Raw genomic sequence first — 17,355 nt, forward strand, 5'->3', positions numbered from 1 at the left:
TGAAGAAGCATTTGTGCAAAGAATAAAAGGACCTTAATATGCAAGACTAAGAGGAGGAAGGTTTTGGCTGAGGGATTTTAATTTAATTGCCTTCTCAGAAGCCTTCTCATTCCATGTAAATGGCTCCTTCTTCATCCAATCTCTAACATTTTTGGTTTTTTCTGATAATGTTGGAATAAATCTTGAATATAGTTTACATAACCAAGAAATCTCAGACATTGTACCTTGTCATGGACCTGATCAGGGAATTTATTAATTTTTAGAATAACATTAGGCTGCATTATAATTCTTCCATTTGATAGCTAAACCCCGAGCAAATCAACTGTATTTACAACTTGAAATTTATCTTTAGAAGCAGATGAACCAATGCCATGATCTTGAACTAACTGAGCATACCCTTTAAGATGTTGTATATGCTCCGGCACACTGCCAGAAAAAACAAGAAAATCATCTATATAGTTAGCAATAACTTTTAAGTAGGGTTTGAAGATGGAATCCATCTTCATTTGGAACTGTGAGATCATTTTTCAGAAAAAATGGCACGACCATCCATTCAAATAATCCTTCAGGAGTAGAAAAAAAGTTGTGTTGTGGATATCTTCTTGTTTTATCTTGATCTGATGATACCCTGATTTGCAGTCAAACTTTGACAATATTTTCTTTTCTGCTACCCTTTGTATCAACTCTTCTGTATTGGGTAAAGGCCATTTTATATCCACAACAACATTACTAAGAGGAATGTAATTAATCACCATTCCGGCTTTTCTTCATTTTTCTTCACTGTGATTTCCCATAATAAAAGCTGCACATGAATAATTTGACTGCGATGGCCTAATTAAACCCTTTTCTACCAGCTCTTTAATATACTTTTTAACTCGGCCTCATCTGCTTTATTCATTTGAATTGGCTTACTCTGAATTGGTATATTGTGAAGAGTGGGAATTTATGTCAAAGGCGAATCCTTGTCCCATTTTTCTACGGGGTGCTCAACACAACATTCGGTAATTTTTTTGTAATATCCATGATAGTGGTTATCTGCGATTCGACTTTTAAAGACAATCCTTTTATTTCTTTAACAAGCTCATATGTTTCATGGGCTTCTTCATTTTGAGCTGTCTTTTAATAATTGTTGAAATAGTGGGATTGTTTTTTTGAATTTTGTTCGATCTCATTTTTAATGATGGACAAATTCGTGGAATAATATGTTTTTCTCCTTCTGTGGAAAATAGTACCATATCCTATGAAATAGTGTAAGGGCTTATCTCATTCAAAGTTACAATACCTAATCCAGCCTGACACCCTTCATCATCAATATTTACAAAATTTACAAAAACCACTTTTTCTTCAAGCTTTAAAGGGACATTTAAAGCAAATTCTGTTAGCTTTCTTCGCCCATTCCTAGTTTAAACAAATTTGCCCTGATGGAATTTTACCCAATTTTTCCACATTTCTTTTGTGCAAAAAATAATATTAGCTCCAGTATCCAAAAATAATTCAAACCTTTTCCATTCTTGATGTCCATCAATAACAATTTTGGCCGGAACTAATAAGACATTCTGAGCATGAGCTAATTTCTTTATTTGATAAACCTGTTCTTTTGGAAGAACATTTTCAACAGGTTTAGTAAATAAATGCCAAAAATCAATTTTGAAGCTTTGATTTATTTCTTTAATTTTCAATTCTTCATCAGAAAATATTGCTGATTCACCATCAGAGGACGAGGGCGAAGAAGAGCTCATACCTTAATCAATTACTTGAAAAGGGCAAGACGAGTCATTGCATTTTTCTTTTTGTCTGCATCATCTTTGTTTCCAAAATGTTTCAGAGCCTGACTCTTTGTCTTTTCTTCTTCATAGTCATCAAAAACTGGGGAACTTATTCCAGTTAACTTGTTTAATAATAGAAGAAGAATTTAACCTTGTAGGTTTGAAAACCGGTATATAGCAATTATCCAATTCAGCTCTCTTATATACACCAGTTTGTAATAATCACCCTCTTTCTTTTCATAAGAAAATATTAAACCCCAATTTAGAATTTCTTCAATTGGAAAAGGTGAAGCTTCCCATATTGAAGATCCTTCAATGTCATTATTAAAGAATTCTTCTTCAAGAGATTTTTTGGGATCTAAATAGTTTGCACGATGTATTTGGTAAATGCAATAGGGTTCAAAGGTATAAATGGCAAATTTTACTGGTTCATACTCAAAATAAAGTTCTTCTTGCTTGATCCAGAAAGTTTCACTGAAGCATTGGACTGAGTATTGGGGCATGAGTAGTTTTGGATTGTGAGGAAATAAACTGGACTCAACAAAATAGAATACGTACTAAAAAGTAACTCAAAGAAACTAACACCAAATTCCCCACACGCTTTTGCAGAGCGCGTATGAGAGACTCAACAAACAAATTGGACTGGAAAATAGACGGACTGGTAGCTTAATAACGGCCTGGGGCTTTGATACCAGAAGAGAAGATCTATAATGATGCATATGACACAACTACGTATGCCATATCAGTATCTCGTCCTAAAGGAGGTAATCATTATAGTTTCAGAGCCCCAGGCTATTCTTAGGCTCTCAGTCAGTCAATTTTTCTAGTCAATTTTCTTGTAGTGTCTCGCATACATGCTCCGCAAAAGCGTGGTGGGAATTTGGTGTCAATTTCTTTGGTGTGTTTTCAATAAGTGTTCAATTTTGTTGAGTCCAATTCACATTTCCTTACAATCCAAACTGCTATCATGGCTTACTACTTTGGAAATGAATTCCTAAAACGGGAAGATCTATATGATACATATAATACAAATACATATGCCATATCAGTATCTTGTCATTATGGAGATAATCATTACAGTTTCAGAGATCTTGTCCAAGATAAAACACTTGAGAAGAAATGCTTAATGATCAAAAGATGGAATTTGAAAAATGGGAAGTAGCGCCTTTCCCTATTGAAGAAATTGTCTGCTTGGGACTATTCTTTTGAGATGCAGCCAGAAAGGATATATACTATAAACTGGCACATATTGAGGAAGAAGTTTTAGTTACAAGTTGGTATGTGCCAGTTTTCAAATGTATTCAGAAAAAGGCCCTAGTGCTTAACGAGGCTGAAGAAATTGACTTAAAATATCCATTAGAATTCAGAGATTTTGCCAAGGCTAAAGAAAGGGAGAAACAGGTAAATTGGGATGAGCCTCCAATGTTTGATGAATATGATGATGATGAGAGAGAAGAATGACTGAACTACTTGTTAACCGACCAGATCCCTATTCCTGAACCTATCAAAGAAACTGGCGAGTGTTCTAAATTGCAAATCAAAATGATTTGTCTTAGACACTCTTGATCCTCTGATAATCCCAATCCAGAAGACTCAGAAAATTTCACTTGTCCCAATATCTAAATTCCTCTTCTCAATTGTCTAGAACTCTTTCTCTTCAATTTTCTAGACCCCTTCTCATTCTTTTATTCTGGAACATGAAGGATTTGTAGATAAACATGGTAATATAAGAATTCCAGAAGTTAAGACACAAGACTTGTATAAAATTCCCTTTTTAGAATCTAGATTATTAAAATCAGTAAGGCGAACAAAGGTAAATCTCCATGTAAAAGGTCAGGGGATTTGTCCAGTATTTTTACCATTTTTTGAAAAAGATGAAGCTAAAAAATGGAATAACAAAAAATATCACTACATTCATATTGGGCAAATTGATATTTTAGTTCATCCACAATTTAACTGCAATTTAAAAGCAAAATATTTGGTTTCATTACTAGAAGTTAGACATGATTCTTGGGATAACGCTTTACTTTGTCAATTTAGAGGATTTTTAGATAAGGATGGAATGAGTTTTGTACAGCCTAATTTTTCTCTTTGTTGGAATGATGAGTTTATAAAAAAATATTTTCTTATATGTGCAGAACTTAAAGGCATAGATTTATTACCAAGATCAATATATGCTACTGTAGGGTCTAGGTGTATTTTTTATTTAATAGATAGTGTTGTTACTTGTTCTAAATTAGATTATGGAATTCATTTTCCTAAATATCCAAGTTATGTAAATGAATTAGGAGTTTCTGTAAATATTGATGGTTTTATTACATGTTTTCCTGCTATCTCTAAATATTTAGAGTCCAAAACATTTTCAAAAAGAAAAACAGATTTTAAACCATTTTTAAGGAACCCTCATAAATCTGATATTAGGGTTCTTACAATTTCTTTGGTTCCTCCAAAACCCTTCCATTGTATAAAATCCTCTTCATCTCCTCTTCCACTTATACTACCTACTGTTCATCCAAATCCTCCAATAAAACCCATTACTGATTCGCCAAACCAAAATGTTCTGAATGGTAAAAGCAGAGAATGGTAATGAGGAAAATCTAGTAGTAGATGGAGAATGGCCACCAAAAATAGCCTACTTCACAACTACCCCTGATCAGCTCGAATTAGAAGCCCCATATTTAAAAGCTGATAGTTATTTGCTGCTGCACAGTACGGATTCTCGAAAGGTTCAAAGAGATGAAGTCCAACAGTTAAATTATTTAATTCATTGGACATCCCTTTTTTGTTTTTGAGGAAACTTCATTGGACATCTTTTGCAGAAAAACATACATCTTCCATAGAAAATCAATTGAAGGAGATACTGAAAAATCTTGAATGTCTGGTAGAAGTTAAGCAGCAAAAAACAAGAAGCTCAAAAAGGAAAAGAAAAGATATGGGTGTTCATGATGAACACTTAAAACTATTTGAAAGCGAAGAAACCTATAAGAAAAAGAAAGCTGAAGGAGCTCAATCTCTTTTTCTTCCCCCAAACAGAATCAATTAATGAATGAAGAAGGCAATGAGATCTACAAATTTGCTTCTCAAATAAAAATATTTAGAGCTTAGGGAAGGGTGGAATTATAGACATAGGAATTGATATTCCTTTGTTAAACATTGAAAGGCTAAGCAATTCTAAAGCCGAGCAAAACATTGTAGCCTAGGTAAATAAATGTACTATGATTCAGGAACTCAGAAGGTGGACTAAGGATGATGCATTAAACCGAGCTGCAAGAATGTTACAAGGAAGATCCTTATATTGGTGGCTTGGTTAACAGAAGATGAGAAAAATTTCATCAGATATAGGGGATTAAATGAGCTCAAAGAAAAAGCTTATACCGAATTTGTGGCCAGCCATCCAGGCCAGACTACATTAGATATAATATTATTATCACGGAGAAAATTTGCTGATATAGATGATTTTGAAATTTTTTCTGATGATTTTAGTACTGAATGTTACAGGTTAAGGGTGAGCAAAAATGCTATGTGCAACACTAGATATTTGGCAGCCTTGCCACGAGCCACGGCAACGATGGTGATCGAAATAGTATTTGCCAAAGGAACAATGGTAGAATGTCTGGTTTTAGCAGATGTTATTGGTTTTGCTCGATTTGAAGTTAAAAAGTTATGTTTTCATATAAATGCTCCCAAACAATTCCCAAAAATAACTGCCAAGGGATGTAATAATATTTAAGGGGCAGAAACATATAATATCCCAAGGTTTTGAAAAGTGTACAGGAAAAGATCTCTTAAGCCTTATAAATTTTATAAAAGACATAATAATTCAGCTCCTAGAGGACCCTATTTTGCTTGCAGACAAGATGGTCATATAGTCTCTCAATGCCCATCCAGAGCATCTAGATAGATGAGGACAAGTTTTCAAAATAAAGAAATCTTGATGGCTTGGAGCATAATAGAAATAGAGGAAGAACTCGAGGAGGCCTTCAAAGAAGAAAATGTGTATATCCTCGAAGAAGACAGTCGTACAGAAAAATATATTTGAAGACGATTGAAGGAGACATAAAGCATTGAAGTGACCTTTGCTTTCTGCATAGTTCTACTATTCATTAGTTTTTCACTATTTTGAATAGTAGACAACTATTCATTTACCTTTTAAATAATAGATAGGATTCATGAATAGTAGATACTATTCATTTGTTTTTTTTTTGAAGTGATGTAAAGTTTTACTATTTGTTTTTTTGATGTGATGTAAATGTGTTACTGTTTACTTACTTTTTATTTGATAGGATGCAAAGTAGGATTTGATGTATCTTTTTATTTGATGTAAAGACAATCCCTCGTGAGGCTATAAATTGTACCCCTTGCCATTTGAATGAAGCAAGCGAGTTGCGAATTAAAATTCTCTCCACTGAGATCGTTCTCTTGGTGCGTTAATTTGAAAAACCCACACTTCCTAAGTGCCATAATAAATAGGAATGAGTCCACTGCGGCGAGGTACGCTATTAGGGTAGATTGCATCACACCCAACAGGCCTGCAAGTTTGAGTAAGTCTCCCAGGCATCCGGTTTAATCACTTTCTCATCTATTTCTTTGTAGAAATCACCCTTGTAGGAGGGGTCCAATAAGGTGGTTTTCTCCCCCCATCTCCTTCCCTTCTCTTCTTCCCTTTTATATAAACAAAAAGGGGGGGAAGCAAGGCTTTGTCTCTCTTTCTGATATTTCGTCCAAGAAGTCGCAAAATGGCTTTGCCTATCTCATCTATTTCTCTTTCTATCTCTCCCTCTCGATAAAAAAAAGAAAAAAAAGTTCAGTTAAGTTTGCTTTCACTTGTGCCACTGTCTCTCCCTGTGTGTCTCTTTGGGGGTTAGTCTTTTTGTGGATTTTCGATTTTTGATGAAAGAAAACAAAGACAATCACATCAAAGGCTGACTCTATTTTTGGAATTTTAGGATAATAAGTATTAAATAGGGATAAAGATAAATGAGAGTTATGGGAGTGAAAAGGCTTCATCCGGTGACACATCTACTACCAACTATCCTCAATTTGGAGCTCCCCATTTGCTTTAACAGAGAAACTCAAATCAAGAGGGCCTACCAAATACTAATCCTATGAACACCAATGCTTTCCATCACTAGAGGCTTCCAAATGCTGTTCAAGGTGAGCTGGGATAACCAAAAACGGAGCCATAACAGTTCAGCCTTAGAGACCTTATTGGCCGTTCGTATATCATTTGCGACCCATGATTTTAAAGCGGATTGCTCAGTGCTCGGGCGGCTGCCTAAGCGGTCCAGAAGGTCTGAGCGCATCGCCTAGGCTGAGGCAGCCATATTTGGTGGATATCCCTAGGCACTCGCCTAGGCGCCTAGGAACCCGCCTAAGCGGGCGCCTGAATCCCAGCCCTAGGAGGCTGCCCAGAGCCTACGCCCGGCCAGCGGCGGAAATGTTCCTTGTTGAGGGCATTTTTTGATCATTTTGTTAATACTTAAGTTAAAAAATTGTGGGTTTTAGGTTCATTTGAAAACTAAAACCCATTGGAGCCTATTTTAGAGAGAAAAACCCTAAAAAACAAGTTTTTGGTGTTTTCATAGGATGGGTTTCTCAAAGTTACGAGAAATCGATCCACGCATCACCCATTGATATTAGATTTAGTTTTGGATTTTTTATAAATCCATTAAAGGGCTTTCTAGAAAATTTTGAGTCCTTAGAGACATCTTAGAGGTGGAAGTTTGGAGATTGAGTAATCAAAGTTAGTGATTTGTTCTTTGATTGCTTGTATTATTTTGAGATGTCTTCTTCGGGATCTAATCAAAGTGGTGATCAGGGTTGGAAATGTGGCTACAACCCGAATCCTTTGGATAAAAATTGCATAAGATGTAAGTTTTGTGAAAAAGATACAAAAGGGGGCATAAACCGGTTCAAGAAATGCTCTCAGGGGGATGTTGCCCCATGTAAAAAAGCTCTTGATGCTGTTAAAGAGGAGATAAACAATATTCTGAGTCTTGTAAAAATGAAAAAAAATGAGAGACATGCATTTATAACAAAGATTAGGTCTGGAATTCGAGTTAGTTATGACGATGATGACAATGATGAGGACGGGGAGGAATGTCAAGAGGTAGTAGAACAACAATCCATGATTAGAGGGAAGGGAAAGGGAGTCGAAATTGCTTCTGAGAGTTTGGGGCCTAAGAGGCATCGGGTTAGAGGTCCTATGGATTGTTTTTGCCGCGGCCTGACTTTGAGGTTGCAAGAGAGAAAACAAAGAAGCAAACCACTATTGAAAATATAATCAAAGAAGAGAGAGATAGAGTTGCACAATATGTTGCTACATGGTTTTATGAGGCGAGCATTCCTCTCAATACTGCTAGCCTAAGCAGCTTCTATGCCTTGGTAGAGGCAATTGGCCAATTTTGGGCTCCGGATGAAACCCCCAATCCCATATGCGCTTTCAGAGCCTTTTTTGAAAAAAGCCGTGAGTGTCACGAGGGATGCTGTTGAAGTTCAAAAGGATGCATGGGCTCAGTATGGAGTTTTTATTATGACTGATGCTTGGAGTGATAGGAAGAGAAGAAATCAGAAAAATTTACTGGTGAATTGTCCTTTAGGGATTATATTTTGAGGTCTATTGATGCCTTTGATCCTAGCCATGATGCCCATTACATATTCTAAATTACGGAGAAGGGCCCTTGAGCAGCATGTTATACAGGTTATCACAAATAATGCTGCTCCTGCTAATTTGTTGTGCAGAGTTTACCCTAGAATCTTTTGGACACCATGTGCAGCACATTGTATAGACCTCATGCTTGAGGCTCTTGGTGGTTTGAGCAAAATTTTACGTGCAGTGAAGAAGGCAGTGTCAATTACGAATTTCATTTATAGCCACATTCTCACCCTCAGCATGATGCGTAGATTTACAAAGAAGAAAGAGATTGTGAGGCTTGGGGTCACGAGATATGAGACTTGGTACTTATGCCTAGATAGCACACATTCGAGGAGAGTTCAGTTGAGGCAGACATTTACCTCGGATGAGTGGAAAGCATGCAAGTGGTCCAAGGATCAGGTTTGGAAGAAGGTGAGAGATATTATCCTTTCTAAGGCTTTTTGGCGAGAGGTGAAGGGTGCTCTTAAGGCATTTTTTCCTCTTGTCAAAGTCCTTGGCATGGTTGATAGTGACAAGGCTTCTATGGGCTACATATATGAGGCTATGCAGAGTTGCAAAAGAGAGCCAAAATTTTAGATGATGATGAGAGCCGCTATAAGCCAATTTGGGTTATTGATGAGAAGTGGGATAGGCAACTACATCGGCCATTGCATGTAGCTGGTTATTATTTGAACCCAGCTTTTTTTTATGTTGATAGGCATATATACACAAATGACACAATTATGACTGGATTTAATAAGTGTGTAGATGTGTCCAGGATATTATATGCTGATGAGCTGATAAATTACAAGTTGGCATTAAAGTCATTTGGGAGTCCAATGGCGATGAGGCAAATGACCAAAATTGATCCAGGTAATAATATTCTTAAGTTCATCAAGTTCAAGTAATCAGGTTTCATTTATATAATTCTATTATTTATTTATTCTATATCTTTGCAGCTAATTGATGGAGCCAACATGGGAGTAATGCTCCAAATTTAGAAAAGTTAGCCATTCAGATCTTAAACCTAACCAGTACCTCGTCTGGTTGTGAGTGGAATTGGAGTACTTTTGAGCTGGTAATTTGTATTAGTAATTTAGTACTTTAGTAGTTATTAGTTTTGTAGTATTACTAATATATATTTAATAATTTTATTAATTAATTTCATTTGATTTTTTTAGATTCATGTAATTTAGTACTTTAGTAGTTATTAGTTTTGTAGTATTACTATTATATATTTAATAATTTATATTAATTAATTTCATTTGATTTTTTTAGATTCATGTAATTTAGTACTTTAGTAGTTATTAGTTTTGTAATATTACTATTATATATTTAATAATTTATATTAATTAATTTCATTTCATTTTTTTAGATTCATACAAAGAAAAGGAACAAGCTTGAATCAAAGAGGCTAAATGACCTAGTTTATGTCAAGTATAATCGATTCTTGAAGGACAAGTTTGCTAAGAGAGACCCCTCAGAACAAAAAATATGGAGCTATGGAGTGGTTTGTTGATGATCATGAGGTCAACTGATGCAAAACGCATCCAAGATTGCTTTTATTATTATTTTTTTAATTTTTTGTTGGGACTGAATTTTAGGGTTATTAATATGGGCTTTAAAAAGGGAATTTTTGGTAGGATTGTTAGATAATTAAAAAGAAAATGAAAGGAGAGGGTTAATCAAGTGAGGGGTACAGAACTTTCCTAGAAAAGAGAATCTATGAGAAAAAATAGGAAAGTTTGGAAATTGGTTGATTTGCTTGATCAAGAGAGATTTATATGGGGAAATCCTAAATGATAGAGATGTTAGAGAGAGATAAAGAGTAGCTCCAACATTAATGGGAGTTAGGGAGAGATTCATGGGAGATCACGTAACTTGGAGAGAGAGAGAGAGATATTGGAGTTGGAAGGAGAGAGAGAGAGAGAGAGAGAGAGAGAGAGAGAGAGAAAGAGAGATTGATGTATGGAATAGAGAGGGAATGTGAATAGGTTTTCTTTATTTTGTTTTTTATGGGCTTGTATTTAAGGTGGAACTTTCCCCTTAGAAAAAAAAGACTTGAATATTTTTGTAGAGAATTTGTTTGTGAATGAAGAAAGATAGCTTTTTCTTCTCCATGGCTTGATTTACAGCCATATTTTTCCCTCCATTATTGTTGGATGTTTGCTTGTTAAGAATGAAAGAAGGCCATATTTAATTTCCTAGACTCCTTTTGCATCATTTGGCATCAGAGCATGGTTGGAAAAGACTTAGCGACTACAATGGATGGTCGTGGAGGTCACAATCGTAGGAATGCTGAGCACGACCAAATACACAAGAAAATCGACAACTTGACGGAGATGGTTGAAAAGTTGTTGCAAAAAGAAAAATTGCAACAACGCACATCGAACAAGATGAGATATACGGTGTTAGATCCGTATTGTGCGCGAGTTCTAGTGGAGATCGGAGTAAATCAGAGCACGAGTCCGAGTGGGAACGACCTGGTGTTATGCTTGATCGCACTTATGGGTTCGATGCACGGCGGCATTCACCGGACCATGAATGCAAAGAAAAGTTGGGTAATCGACTGCCCCAAAGCCGATATGATTAACATAGGGGAGTAGACCGAAATCCGTTTAGAGGTGAGCAGATAAAGAAATTTACTACTTCCAGATCCTCCCTTGGCGCAAGATCATCCTAGGCTAGGAGACTGACATCTCCAACCTAAGGAGTTGTTATCCTTACAACAAATCCACGACCTGAGCATCACACAAGTAAATAGAGAAAGGTATGTGATTTCTTGAACAATGAAAATCCTAAGTTTTTCACTAGAGATGTTGATGTATTGATAGACAAAAGAGGTCCTAAATCTAATGCGTATTCGTAGATCAATCTGCTAAAAAGGAAGAGATAATTGGGGATATGTCTAGCATTCTTATTGATGAAATTATGGATGATTCTAAATCTGATAAGTAGAAAATTCAGCATTGTATCAATCAGAATGAAATTTTAATATTTAACATTCTTTTGGTTGAAGACAAAATTGGATTTGCAAGTGATTCCCTCCGAGTGAATGTGGAAGAGCAACCCCTAACTACAATGAAATGGGGTTTAGGATTGGATGAGAAAACAAAGACAGTGGTTCTTGATCAAAGCAAATTGTCGATGGCCAGACATGAACTATCTTTGTTGCCATTAAGTGATGAAACTCCACCTAAATCTTTTAAAGAGGAGGGCGTGGCTTGATTATCTATTCGGCAACTTATTAAGGAAAAGGTTGATGATATCCAGACTGTAGTTGATGATGTGGTTAGTGTTGGTACCCGTGGAAAAAATTATGTGCGCGCATTGGAGTTGTGTAGCAGAGGTGATGAGTGTTGGCACAAACATGGTGAATTGTGATCGATTGTCTGTTATTAAAAATCCTAACCATGATGTGTGGAATAGTTATGATAAATTTCGATGGTTTGGTCGTTTATTGGAACCATTCCATAATTGGTGTGGTAATTTTCAAGTATATAGTTGTCTTGTAACTTATGAAGACATAGACACACCTCTGGACCCAGCAAAAGCATTTGATAAAGCTGACAATTATGCACATCCAGAACACTACGTTGCCATTTTCCATGAAAGAATTGCACCATATGCATCTGTAGTAGTGAATTGCATGTACTGGGAAAGAAGATTTCCTCGATTGCTTAGTACTCTGCAATTACTAGACATAATGAGAAAAGGATGCGCACTTGTTAGTATTTTGGATGTAACATGTGATGTTGTCGGTTCAATTGAGTGTGTTAATCAAACCACATCAACAGAGAAGCCTTTCTTCAGGTACAATCCCTTCACAACTTTTTATCATGAGGATATGAGGGGCGAGGGTATAATATGTCTAGCGGTTGACATTCTTCCAACTGAGTTTGCAAGAGAAGCGACCCAATATTTTGCAGATGTCCTATGCAATTTCATTGTTGTCTTGACCTCTACAATTAACATCTCAGATTTACCTCATTTAAGAAGAGCTTGCATATCTCACAAATGAGTGTTTAGACCTTCGTATAAATATATTCCCCGTATGAGAAATGCAGACTCGGTTGATTCACCACTAAACCCTTGCAATGGCCGCCACAAGAAATACACGATATTGGTTTCTCTAAGTGGCAATTTATTTGATCAATTTTTTATCAATGAGGCATTGGATATTATTGAGGTTGCTAGTGGTTCATTTCATTTAGTGAGATGTGAAGTGGGTCAAAGTGCGGATGCCTCGTGATTCTCAAATTTTGAAGTTGGTGCTCATGATCAAAGCATTCTTGACCAAATAATTGATTCACTGCCTTCTATTGCTAATCCAAGTGATGATTATGAGGCTAGAGTTTCCAGGAGAGGTACAAACGGATTTTTGCTAACGGTTGGTAAGGTTGGTGAATAAAATAGTGCAAGTAGGACATCACATGGAGGAAAGACCAACGGTTCTAATTCTGGGTGTAGGATGTGTTCATCAACAATTATATTTCATTAGCAGATACTTGAATGTGTTTCGGTGTTTGTCATGGGAGAAACCTTTTTTTTGCCAGGAATCCAAATTCTTTGGTTGGAAACAATGCTTCTTCGGCAAGGGTAGTCAATTTTGATCCCTCAATCAGCAGTTTGTTCTGCAATGTATATGCCAAATGGATGGCCATCGAAGGTGCATCCCGGTTGTTCAGCTTCATGCCTTACAAAGAACTGCATGGAGATCTGGGGCTTCACCATCAACTAAGGCAGGACTATGAAGATGCAATAGGAAAACTCGAGACTAGTTTGTTTTCCAACCCAAGGAGTATGATGCAAATTGCATCCAAGATATTTATTTTTTATTTTTATTTTTTGTTGGGACTGAATTTTAGGGTTATTCATATATGTGTTAAAAAGGGATTTTTTAGTTTATTTAGGATGGGCTTGGATGGATTTCCTAATTTATAGGTTTCCATGATCCTATTTTGATAGGATTGTTAGATAATTAGAAAGAGAATGAAGGGAGAGGGTTGATCAATTGAGAACTTTCCTAGAAAAGAGGATCTATGAGAAAAAATAAGAAAGTTTGGAAATTGGTTGATTTGCTTGATCAAGAGCGATTTATATGAGGAAATCCTAAATGATAGGAATGTTAGACAGAGATAAAGAATAGCTCCTACATTAATGGGAGTTATGGGTGTTAGGGAGAGATTCACGAGAGATCACGTAACTTGGAGAGAGAGAGAGATTGGTGTTGGAAGGAGAAAGACAGAGAGAGAGAGAGGTTGACGTATGGAATAGAGAGGGAATGTGATTAGGTTTTATTTATTTTGTTTTTTATGGGCTTGTATTTAAGGTGGAACTTTCCCCTTAGAAAAAAAGACTTGAATAATTTTGTAGAGAATTTGTTTATGAATGAAGAAAGATAGCTTCTTCTTCTACATGGCTTGATTTACAGCTATATTTTCCCCTCCATTATTGTTTAATATTTGCTTGTTAAGATCGTAAGAAGGTCAGATTTAATTTCCTAAACTCCTTTTGTATCATCGAGGGACATGAAGGATTGACATGGGACATGGTCAGAAATGCATCAGGGACATCAGCTGACCCTCTTAAGGCCACTAGATCTTCACAGAAGACAAGAATGGAGAAAGAGGAAGAAGCAGAGGCAGATTCAAAAGAGACAGAGGAGGATGACCATTATGTCGAGGAGGGAGATGATGACGATGATGATGGCATCGACTCCGATGCATATGATGCAGATACAGATGCAGCTGACCCTATTTCTTTTTATGATGAATGATGAATGATGAATGATAATTGAAGATTCTTTTGAGTCTTCAAGTGTTTCTTTCATTTTTGTTTTCCTCCTCTTGGTTGTGTATTGTGGATTTGTGGTTCCACTTGTTTGGTAACTTTGGTAATTTGGTTGGTAAATTTTAAGTTTGAACTATGCGTGGATTGTCGACTGTGGACTATCAGACTATGGATAATTGGATGTGGACTTACGGTTATGGTCTTATGGAGTATGGAGGAGTGTGTGCTATGTTGACTTGTGTACTATACTTTTGATGTGCCCTAAATCTTTAATTCTTATGTTTTATGCAATTATACTTATATTGTTACAATAAAGAGACATGTTTCTTTCTACTTTGGCCACCTAGGTTCTGGGTGCCCGCCTAAGCGCTAGGCGGCCTGGACCCCCTGACCGCCTAGGCGCCGCTTAGCGTGTTGAAACACTACTTACAACTCTAATAGATTTCATCTCCATTAGGAAACCAAGTTATCCACCCCAATGCCCCAAATTATTTCCTAGCAAATGCTTGAGAGATGATTGTTTTATCAAATCCTTTCTTTGAGGAATGCCATACAAGTGAACCATGCACTGAAAAATCCAACTTCTCTTCTCCTTTTAATTTGGCTAGACAGGCTTGGGTTGTACTGGGATCTGCCCTGTTGTACTATAAAAATATATTACATGACAGCATATGCTAGAGAGGAATGCTAGGGATTAAAACCCTATATGAGGGATACAACTTTCCTCACTGCATTTACCATTCATACATTTTCACTATTTTCAAATTCCTGGTAAGATAGTCGTAGTGGATGGACTGAAGCAGACATCTTTGGCGATACCCATGATAAACCAAACAAGTCCAAGACGACATTGCACATCCAACTGGCAAACTTATACTGATATTGATTTCATCGAAAGATATAATGACTTGAATATGAAGAACCTCAGACTATTTTACTAACCAACTGATGTAAGAAATCTGAAGAATAACATAAAATCAGCAATATTTCAGGTCAACACAAGCAATCTTTTGGAGGAACCTGAGGGTGCTCCTATGCAAAACCCTAACCATGAATTCCAGAGCAAAGTTCTCTTCCTTTATTTTAAATCACATCGCTCTCCTTGCAACCCTTATCCAATCCCTATATATAATAAAGACCTTAGACTCCAAGATATCTTAATTCTAATTAAAATAGAATTCCTAGTTAAACAAAATTCAAACTGACATTTTTACCCTAGAATCCTTGATAAAATGAATAACTCCACAAGTACTATAATTACATTTCCAAACAGTTCCTAAAAATCCTAAATTTTTTTAAAAACCCTAAAAACTATAAAAAACATAAAAAAAGAAAAATAAATTCTAAATATCCCCCAAAAATACATCTTTGAATTTAATAGGAAAAATTAAAAAATACGAGGCATTTGCTCTTGCATCAAACTCCCCTCCGGTTGAACCTGCCTTTGAGTTTTGCAATAGGTTAAGATAAATCTTGCACTAAAATCATTTTCTTCTTCAAATTGAACATTTTACATTGAATCCAGGGGCACGTGGGTTATTGCCCAATAATGATAGAGCCATTGACTAATATACTGTTTTAACTCTTTTCCAGAACACATTGAGGAAAGGGTCTTTATATGTCGATGGAGCACTTATGATACGTACATTCAGTTCAACCTAAAGAACAAACCAAGAGAGCAAGCATAATTCAAAGAAATATTCTCCATACACCAAGCTAGGGTTTCAAAACCTAAGCTTTTCTCTTTTTCAATTTATAAAAATCATGTGGAATTGACCCTCTCAAGGCCCCGCACACCTTATATATTATAATTCAATGTTAAAAAACATTACATCTCCAAACAATGATTAGAATAACATATATATATATATATATATATATCCTAACTTAAACTTAAATTTCGTAATGATAATTTGACCCCTGGGAACAGTACTCATGAATAGTACTTATAAAGTAAATAAAATAAAATAAAACCCTAGAACCCCTAAAAAACTAAAAAAACCCAAGAAATAAACCCTAAAACTAAAACTAGAATATACACCATTTAAAGTTGAATAATAATAATACTAATTTTTCCCTCCATCATTCTCCCCTAGTTGGAGAAAACTCGTCCTCGAGTTTTGAAATGTGTTAAGGAAAAATCGGCGTTAGTCCGGTAACATTCTTCAACTCAAATATTGTAAACATGATCCTGGGACTTGTTGGTTACTGCACTAATCAAAACACAATGATTGTGCATTAGAATTGAGAAACCCTCGAGGAAAGGATCATTGTATGTAGGAAGGATATTTTTAATCACATAAATTTGTTGAAATTGCATCACGTCAACCATGTAACCCTGTTGAATTTGCCCAAACTCAGCTCTAGAACATACCATGGGTGCATCTTTGAGATCAGCGTCTAAATCAACAACTTCACCTATAAATTCTCGTTTGAGTCGTTCATCTTTTTCCTCGTCAAATACTAATTTAACCACAAAATATTGATTATCATTGTAGATTTGATCTCTTACATGATCTTGTTCTTCATCTAAGTATGCGTCGAAGATTGATGGTAGATCCCAATCTTCATCCTGCGGATTTTCGATATGATCTATGTCAAAATCAAGAATCTCATCATCCAAATTGAATGATGTTCAAAACATCTAGGTCTTTTGTACCTCATCAGTCGACTCCCCAAGTGGAGCGCAAAAGTGAAAAGGTTACTCGAGATCCTCTTGGATTGAAAGATCACTGTCTTGCCCATTATTGAGGCTCGCGAACTGCTGCGCCAGTTATTGTACTTGCCTTTCAAGTTCCTCAATACTGTCATCTACGAGATCACGAAGTGAATCTACCAAAGTCCCCTATGGCCCCTACTTGATGCCATGGGTTCGGGGAAATCACAAAACCCTAGGCAAATAATAAAAAAAAAAAGTGCATAAATCATAAAGATTTAAGTTGTTTTGGCAAAACCTTAGCCAACATCAGTAAACCCTTGACCCCATTGTAACTTCCCTGCTTTGAACCAAAAATATCGGTTCGGTGCTACAATAACTCCATATAGTGCTACAATACTTTCCATATAGATCGCGGGCTCTGATTCCGCTTGATACAGGGGAATTTGAAAGAAATAGTAAAATCAACATGAAACAAAGCTAAACACAAGTATAATTTAAAGAAA

The 17,355-nt window shown here is 36.1% G+C and overlaps 1 protein-coding gene and 1 pseudogene across 4 annotated transcripts in view; one reads left to right on the plus strand and one right to left on the minus strand.

Annotated features, from left to right (window-relative positions):
* LOC18430461 (uncharacterized) overlaps nucleotides 1–17,355 on the minus strand; it is a 47,357-nt gene that overhangs the window by 9,987 nt on the left and 20,015 nt on the right. The gene's annotated exons all lie outside the window — the stretch shown is intronic.
* LOC148782779 (alpha-aminoadipic semialdehyde synthase pseudogene) lies at nucleotides 9,773–14,179 on the plus strand (annotated as a pseudogene). Its single transcript, XR_016052294.1, has 2 exons — nucleotides 9,773–12,767; nucleotides 13,878–14,179. The product of XR_016052294.1 is annotated as an alpha-aminoadipic semialdehyde synthase pseudogene (transcript).

This window comes from Amborella trichopoda, chromosome 3, assembly GCF_054954075.1.
Source record: "Amborella trichopoda isolate Santa Cruz 75 chromosome 3, AtrichopodaSantaCruz75HAP2 v2.0, whole genome shotgun sequence".
Taxonomy (NCBI): Eukaryota; Viridiplantae; Streptophyta; class Magnoliopsida; order Amborellales; family Amborellaceae; genus Amborella; species Amborella trichopoda.